We start from the raw sequence: 9291 nt of genomic DNA on the forward strand, positions 1-9291 counted from the left end.
TATGCTGCCACATGTCATGCCTCTGCCCCTCTTCTACACTGTAAGGAGGGCTTGAATAAGAAACTGGGGTTTTACAGCCTGTATATGACAAATTTTGTCTTGGGTCACCACAGGCACAATGTCCCCATGACCTTCAGGCCGTTCTGAGGGAGCTGGGACACTGGGATATGCCACTCACCCGGCTCCACCAATGTTTGGGTCTGGGTCTCTCCCCCATCTCCGCCTGCCGTCCCCACGCACCTCCCTCGAGTGTCCCCCAACCTTTCCACCAAATAAAGACCAAAAAAACAAAAAAAGTTAGAAGAGGACAGAAATAACTGGCAAATGGAGCAAAATGAAAGAGGCTAATTCAATATTTACTCCTGAGGGCATTCTGCACCAAAAAATTAAAAATTCTGCACACAATATTTTAAAATTCAGCAAAATTCTGCACATTTTATTTGTCAAATAAATGTGAAGGATCCAGCATGGCATTGGGAAGCACAAGCCACCGGCTGCACAGAGGTGGCTAAAATTGGCCTTCAACATTGGTTCTCCACTTGTAAAGTACCTCCCTTCTCTTCATTTGCCAATTTATATTTATGCCTGTATCTGTAATTTTCACTCCATGCATCTGAAGAAGTGGGTTTCTTACCCACAAAAGCTTATGCCCAAATAAATCTGTTAGTCTTTAAGGTGCCACCGGACTCCTCGTTGTTTTTGTGGATACAGACTAACACGGCTACCCCTCTGATATTCTCTCCCAGAGGTGAACCTTTTTATTTCTGGTCTGACAAATATATTACCCCAACTTTTATTTTGTGTTTTCTTTGTCTGTTAACATACAGTATGCATGTAAAAACCAATAAAAAGCTGTCATAAATATAAAGGGAAGGGTAAACCCCTTTAAAATCCTTCCTGGCCAGAGGAAAAAATCCTCTCACCTGTAAAGGGTTAAGAAGCTAAAGGTAACCTGGCTGGCACCTGACCAAAATGACCAATGCGGAGACAAGATACTTTCAAAAGCTGGGAGGAGGGAGAAAAACAAAGGGTCTGTGTCTGTCTGTATGCTGCTTTTGCCAGGGATAGAACAGGAATGGAGTCCTAGAACTTTAGTAAATAATCTAGCTAGGTATGTGTTAGATTACGATTTCTTTAAATGGCTGAGAAAAGAACTGTGCTGAATAGAATGACTGTTCCTGTCTGTGTGTCTTTTTTGTAACTTAAGGTTTTGCCTAGAGGGAATCTCTATGTTTTTGAATCTAATTACCCTGTAAGGTATCTACCATCCTGATTTTACAGAGGGGATTTCTTTACTTCTATTAAAAGTCTTCTTGTAAGAAAACTGAATGCTTTTTCATTGTTCTCAGATCCAAGGGTTTGGGTCTGTGGTCACCTATGCAAATTGGTGAGGATTTTTACCAAACCTTTCCCAGGAAGTGGAGTGCAAGGGTTGGGAGGATTTTGGGGGGAAAGACGTGTCCAAACTACGTTTCCCAGTAAACCCAGTTAGAGTTTGGTGGTGGCAGTGGAGATCCAGAGACAAAGGATAAAATTAATTTGTACCTTGGGGAAGTTTCAACCTAAGCTGGTGAAAGTAAGTTTAGGAGGTTTTCATGCAGGTCCCCACATCTGTACCCTAGAGTTCAGAGTGGGGGAGCAACCTTGACAAAAGCAATATTCAGCCAGTTTGTTGGAAATCTAGCTGTAATGATTTCACAGAAATTATAAGATAGTTACAAATGTAGACGTCTGTAGGAATGTTCCTTTGTTGTTAGATGAATTAACAACAGAAAAAATGGGTGTTTACTGAAATTCCTTTAATTATGTTACAGATATAAAAATATTTGGTATGATTAATGTGTCTTTTGCTCAACAAAACTAGTAAGACGACACTGCTTGGGCATAGTTGGTTCCCAAATACTCATGTTTATTAAATATATGCAAACATACAAGTCCTAGCTTAATGTATACTGCTGCTCTGAGTGTTTTCCAGTGGCTTCTGAAATAGAGAAAACAGTGAACGCCACTAGAGTGCTCACAAACTAGTTTTAAAGGCATACTACTGTATTCCTATCTACTACCATTAGTTGAACCAGCTAGTGTCTTTAGTGTTGCTGTGAGATTTATACAGCAGCAATATCGTGCTGGAACTAGCGGTGCTAGGAGTGCTGCCATACCCCCTGGCTTGAAGCGGTTTCCATTATATAAAGGGTTTACAGTTTGGTTCAATGTCTCTCAGCACCCCTTCTATAAAAATTGTTCCAGCACCCCTGGGCTTGGTACACTTGAATAGAATTTGGATAAATCTGTCTGTGGCTAGAATAGCCGCACCTCGTTTCCTTTTTAATTCCAAAATTCTATCATAGAAAAGCCAGTCCTCAGTATGACCAAGTTTGTGGAAACGTACAAAATATGTATTGTGTGTTATTCCAGCATCTTTGTATCTATAGTGATACGAGCTTTGCTTTAATAAACTCTACTGTTAATGCAAATAATTTTGGTGACTTCTATGGAACTAATCAATATTTGAAACATGTTAAATATTAATGCTATATTCAAGTTACATGGAAAAGTGCTACAGAGAAGGCAGATAAAGTATTTTTCTGGGATACAGGCATTTCATATTTGTCTGAATAGTCCCAGCAAATGGTATTTGAAAAAATTCCGGTCACTATTTTGAGATGCATCCACCAAAATGCACCTTGTTTCCTTTCAACTTACCTGCTATCATGCACAGAAATCGCTGACGGAAATAGCCAAGGGTCACATTTTTGTATCTTTCTGTGATAAGACTTTACTGCAAGTGTAATGAGTAAGATGCATAGCTCACCACTGATGAAATGATGTAGTTACCTGACATAATCCATTGCATTTGTTCACTTTGACTCTGAAATTGTAAAATAAGAAATTGATATTCAGTATAATAAAAAAAATAATTGAGCAATTAACTGAGCAATTGTTGCTGTTGTTGATGCTGCCCACTAGTGATATTCCCCGGGGACCGGAGTATGTGCAGTGGAGTGTCTTCTTTTGGCTGGGTTTTACATTGTTTTTTTTTTATGATCTAACTTTTTCCGTTGCTATGTGTTTGTTAGAGAAGTCAAGGCCAAAGAAATGAGTCTTGCAGGTGGTGAGGTTTGTGATGATGCTTTAGTTCCTGAGGGAGGTCATTCCACAATCTGGGATCAGCCTCCCCCGCACACACACCAAAAAAAAAAGTTTGTCTCCCACACAGCTAAGCGTTGTCCTGATCCTAGAGCATTCCATTGTGCCTGACAAGCAGTGATATTGACCATGATCTTTGTTCCAGAGCTTAGGATGTTTTTTTTGTTTTGTTTTAAGACAGGGGTCAGCAACTTATGGCACGCGTGCCAAAGACGGCATACAAGCCAATTTTTAATGACACGGACCCTGGAAAACAGCAGCGTACCATTTAAATTCCTGCCTGTCCCGGCCCGTTCTTTTCCACCCACCACTCTCTCCTTGCAGGGCAGGCAAGCTTCCCCCTCCCCCGGCCTCTTCCCCTAGCGCGCTGGGTTCCTGCCCCTCTTTCTCTCCCTCCCTGCCGCTGATCAGCTGACAGCCTTTGCTACAGGGGAGGAGAGGGAAAAGTGGAACCACAGCACGCTCTCTGCTCCGGGGACCTTGGGGACGGGGGTGGAATCAGGGCATATCTCCTCCAGACCCCTGCCGTGAGCCGCTCAGGGCAAGGGGCTGGGAGCACCCCCATGACCCCAGCCCACACCCCCAGCCCTCTGCCCTGACTCCTGCATCCCCTCACACACACCCCAGCCCTCTGCCCTGACCCTTCCTCACACACACCCAGCCCTCTGCCCTCACCCCTGCAACCCCCACACACCCCAGCCCCGTGCCCTGTCCCCTGCACCCCACAACCTCAGCCCTGACTCCTGCACCCTCCTCACACACCCTAGCCCCCTGCCCTGAGCACCAAACGGGAGCTCCTGCACACACTCACCCCACATTCCCACCTGCACCCCTCACACCAAATGGGAACTGCCCAGGTAAGCACTCCACACCCAAACCTCCTGCCCCAACCCTGAGTCCCCTCCCGTATTCTAGCTCCTGGCCAGACCCTGCTCCTGAACCTGCTCCTTCACCCCCAGCCCTGGTCTCAGTGCACTCCCACTCTCATCTCAGTGCAGAGAGAGGAAGAGAATGGCTAGAACCAGGGAGAAGGTAGGTACCTATTCTATTTGGACAGGGCCGGGACCCCAGACCAGCAGCGGGCTGAGCAGGGCCGGCAGCCAGGACCCTGGCTGGCAGGAGCCGGTGGACAGAACCCCAGACCGGCAGCGGACTGAGTGGCGGCGGGCTTCTGGCTGCCGGCTCCTTGCCAGCCGGGGTCCTGGCTGCAGGCCCTGCTCAGCTTGCTGCCGGCCTAGGTGAACAGAACCCCAGGCCAGCAACGGGCTGAGCAGGCCGGCTGTGTAAGATCAGCATTTTAATTTAATTTTAAATGAAGCTTCTTAAACATTTTGAAAACCTTGTTTACATACAACAATAGTTTAGTTATTTAATATATACACTTCTAGAGCGAGACCTTCTAAAAAATGTTAAAATGTATTATTGGCAGGCGAAACCTTAAATTAAAATGAATAAATGAAGACTTGGCACACCACTTCTAAAAGGTTGCCGACCCCTGTTTTAAGATATCCTGGGCTCAGGCTATTGAGTGCCTTGAAAATAAGGACTGAGACCTTGAATTTGATTTGAAATTCCACATGAAGCAGTATAGAGAGTGGAGGATAGGTTTAATATGTTCAGAGTAGCTTGTGTTGCTGAGGAGATACAGAGAACTCCTGAGGGTTGGAAACTGAGACTTGGAAAATATCTGATGGCAAAGGCAATGAGACCCCAATCAGACCTAGGCTCAGTACTCCCCCAATACATCAGTCTCAACAAGTGACCTCCGACCATGAGCTTGGTAGGGTTGCCAGATATTTGGTTTTCTACCAGATTGCCCAGTCGAAAAGAGACCCTGGCAACTCCGGTCAACACCGCTGAGCAGGCCATTAACAGTCCGGTCAGTGGTGGGCCAAGGCTAAGGCAGGGTAGTTCCTATCTGTCTTGGCACCGCGCTGTGCCCCGGAAGTGGCCAGCAGGTCTGGCTCCTAGATGGAGGTGCCACAGGGCTCCGCAGGTTGCCTCCTCCCCGAGCACCGGCTAGGCACTTCCATTGGCTGGGAACCGTGGCCAATGGGAGCTGTGGGGGGTGGGGGTCTTCGGGCAAGAGAAGCGCAAGGAACCTCCTGACCGCTCCCCCCCCACCGAGGAGCTGTACCTGCTGGCCACTTCCGGGGCACAGCTCAGAGCCAGGACAGGCAGGGAGCCTGCCTTAGCCCCGCTGTGCAGCTGAGAGGGAGTTGCCTGAGGTAAGATCACACCCCAATCCCCTGCCCGAGCCCTGCCCAAACCCAGAGCTCCCTCCTGCATCCCGACCCCCTCCTCTCTGGCCCCACCTCAGAGCCCGCACCCCCAGCCCAGAACCTGTACTCCCTCCTGCACCCCAACCCCCTGCCTCAACCCCGTCCCACACTCCGAATCCCTCATCCCCACCCCGCAGCCTGCAGCCCCCTCCTGCCCTCCAAACCCCTCATCCCCAGCCCAGAGCCTGTATCCCCAGTACAGAGCCCATACTCCCTCCTGCACCCCAACTTGCAGCCCCCCCCGGCACTGTGAATCCCTCAGCCCCATCCCCCAGTCTGGAGCCCCCTACTGCATCCCAAACCCCTCAACCCCATCCCAGAACCTGCAGTCCCAGCTGGATCCCTCACCTCCTCCCACACCCCAACTCCCTGCCCCAGCCCAGAGCCCCCTCCCACACCCTGAACCCCTCATTTCTGGCCCCACCTCAGACTCCACACCCCCAGTTAGAGCTTTCACCCCAACTCCCTGCCCCAGTGAGTGAGGTTGGGGGGAGAGTAAGCCACCAAGGGAGGGGAATGTAGTGAGCGGGGGGGGGGGCCCACAGGGAAGGGGTGGGGCTAGGGTATTCAGTTTTGTGCAATTCGAAAGTTGACAACCCTAGAGATTGGGAGCAGAGACTAAGACTGCAAAGCCTAAGGAGAAGGTCTCACATGAGAGCAGAGGGCACTCTCATAGCCATAAGGACAAACCATCTTCATCTAAAACTGCCCTGAAGAGAAAAGATCCCTCCCTGACCCCATTTAAATTGACAGAGCCAGTGTGCATTGATGCTAAGGACTTAAACTCGAGTATATCTTCTCGGCAGGAGAAGGAGGCATGCAAAGGTATCGTTCTGACATCTGCTCTGATGGTGAAGGCTCAGGATAAACAGCTCCTTGTGCTCCCATCCACTTCTAAAGCCAGTGTGGTACCGGTAGCGACACAGCCCTGGAGGGAACTTCCACGGTGACCAGGGAAGCTCTGGCTCTGCCAATGAACGTGCCTCATACCGCAGGGCAGTCTGAGACCTACATCTCCTCTGAGGACAACTTTGTTATCCCCTATGTGCATTCACTTCTCCTATTGGGACTGTGTCTATGCTGGGACATTATTACACCAGCGGAAGAGACTATCCTGATGAGGCAGAATCATTCTTCCATCCCACTTGCCAGCCTCAAAGCACAGGTGTCGATTCTACTGGTAGTGCAAGATCCACCTTTCTCTTTGGATGAGTCAGAGGCCCTGAAGAGTCTCTGTGGCACTGGGTGGAGATGGCATGGGACAGAAGCCCTTACAAGATCAGGCTTCTGGAGTCAGACCAGACACGATTGGCCAAGAGACCCTTATGCCATGGAGTCCTCCTCCACTGGTTGATCCATCCTACTGGCTGTATTGGGGACCATGGGAGCCCTACCCTAGACACCCAGGATTGGTTCATGTGTCCTTTTTTGCCATTGCGTTGCCATCCACAACTGGATGCACTGATGTATTCAGAGCTGGAAGATGAGCCGCATCTGCCAATTCCAGGAGCAATTCCATCATCTTTGCTGTTATGAGGAGAGACCTGTGGTTACAATCCTCAGGTTTTGCTAGAAAGGTGTAGAGTACCATCCAAAATCTACCCTTTGATATGATCAACCTTTCCCTTGAGAAGACGGATGAGTCTGTCCACTCCCTTAAGGGCTGAAGGAGAATGCTTTGCTTGCTGGGCAGCTATACTCCTATCCCTAAGAGAAAACACCATAAACAGGGGTAGAGGGCAAGACTGCATCCTCAGCCTTTTTATCACCAGCATCCTCAGTATCCACCATGTAAGAGACTGAGGATTTATAGATCCAGGAACCCAGCCTCTGCAACATCCACTGCCACATCATACTCTAACCCCCAAGGAAAGAGTTTCTTTTGATTGGATTGTCGAGACCCACATCCTTTTATTGGTGCCTCTTCATTCCCCTCCTCAGATATTTGGAGGTCACCTTATCTAATTTGCCAAAAACTGGAGCACTATAAATGCAGACAAATGGGTACTAGAAGTTATTCATGGCAGATATTTGACCAAGTTTCTGGCAATGCCTACCCACAAACCCTCTTTCCAGTTCCTTTTCAGGGACCACTCTCACAAGGCAATTCTACAACAGGAGATGAACTCCTTCTCCTCAGGGGACTTATAGAAAAGATGCTACCACAGCATAAGGGAAGTGATTCTATTCCCCTTACTTCTTGATCCCCAAGAAGAATTGGGGGTTGAGGGCAATTCTCTATCTACAACAACTGAACCTGTTAATCTGAAAACTAAATTTCTGCTTGATCTACTTGGCATCAATAATCCCTCTTTAGAGAAGGGCACATCGTTCACAGCTCTCAACATGAAAGACTCATAATTTCCCATAGACATTTGCCCAGTGCACAGGAGGTTCCTTGGGTTCCTCTTTGGTCAAGATCATTACCAATTCAGAGTTCTCCCCTTTGGACTGGCCACAGCACCTACAGTCTTTACAAAGGTTTTTTCAGTGATGGCATCTTGGATGAGAAAAGTGGGATTTACAGTCTTCCCATATCTCAATGATTGGCTTCTGACAGGCAACTCATATGAAGAAGTCCAGCGGGCAACCCATGTTCTGCTCAGCCTTCTGTTTTCCCTTTTGTCAACTACAAAAAATCCACATTGACCCCCAAGAGGTAAATAAACTTTACGGTGGCAACATTGGACTCAACCGCAAGAGCATATCTGCCTCTTAAGAGGTTTCAGGCTAAGAGTGCTTTCAGACAATAAGTCACTATCAGACACAGGATGTCAATCAGAACTTGCCTTTCCTTTGTCAGCCACATGGCTTCATGCACACGTGATGCCCTTCACCAGGCTTCATCATTGTTGCCTGCAAGCCTGGATTCTCTCCATTTACTTACCAGATAATGGCAGGGTGACAATTCCATCCAAGGACTCTCGTCTGGTGGACAAAAATCAGAGAAGGTTGGGTGGGGATTCCTTTTCTCCCGTTGACTCGCGAGGCAACCATTGTTACCGATGCCTCCCTCTTGGGTTGGGGTGCTCACATGGGTGACCATATGGCACAAGGCACCTGGACCCTGCAGGAGTCCAGGATGCATATCAGTTTACTAAAGCACAGGCTAGTCCCTTGGGCCTGCAACACCTTCCTCCTGCTCATCCAATCCAGACATGTCCAAATAATGTTGGACGACACAACAATGGTATTTTATATAAACAAGCAGGTGGGAATGAGATCTTGCCCTTTGTGCACTGAAGCAGCCACCCTGTGGAACTGGTGCATCAGTCCTCCGATAACCCTATCTACATCATACTTACCAGGAGTGCAAAACTTGCTAATGAACAGGCTGAGTAGACATTTTTCCGCAAATTACGAATAGGAGATTCACAGTTGGATTCTTGATGAAGCCTTCACCCAATGGGGAACACCAGCCGGGGACCTTTTCACTTTGAGGGCAAACAGGTAAATTCCTTGGTACTGCTCCAGAGCAGCCTTGGGCAAGGCCAAATGGGAAATGCCTTCCTTGATGTCATGGAATGGTCGCCTAGAATATGCCTTCTCTCCCATTCCATTGAAACCACAAGTTCTAAGGAAGATCTGCCAAGACAGTGCTCGAATCATCCTGATTGCACCCAACTTGCCAAGATATTTCTGGTCTACAGATCTACTGAAGCTCTCAGTTCAACCACTCCTGAACATCCCTCCAATTGCTGGATCATCTAACACAGCACAGGGGCAGGTTCAGGCTTCCCAATCCACAACCACTACAACTCAGACCTAGTATTTGGATGGGGATCAGAAATAGAATGCTCATGTTCCAGAAAGGTGTGATCCATCCTTACCCAAACCAGAAAGGATTCTATGAGGAGCTGTT

This window comes from Lepidochelys olivacea (genome assembly GCF_965140295.1).
Source record: "Lepidochelys olivacea isolate rLepOli2 genome assembly, chromosome: 3".
NCBI lineage: Eukaryota > Metazoa > Chordata > Testudines > Cheloniidae > Lepidochelys > Lepidochelys olivacea.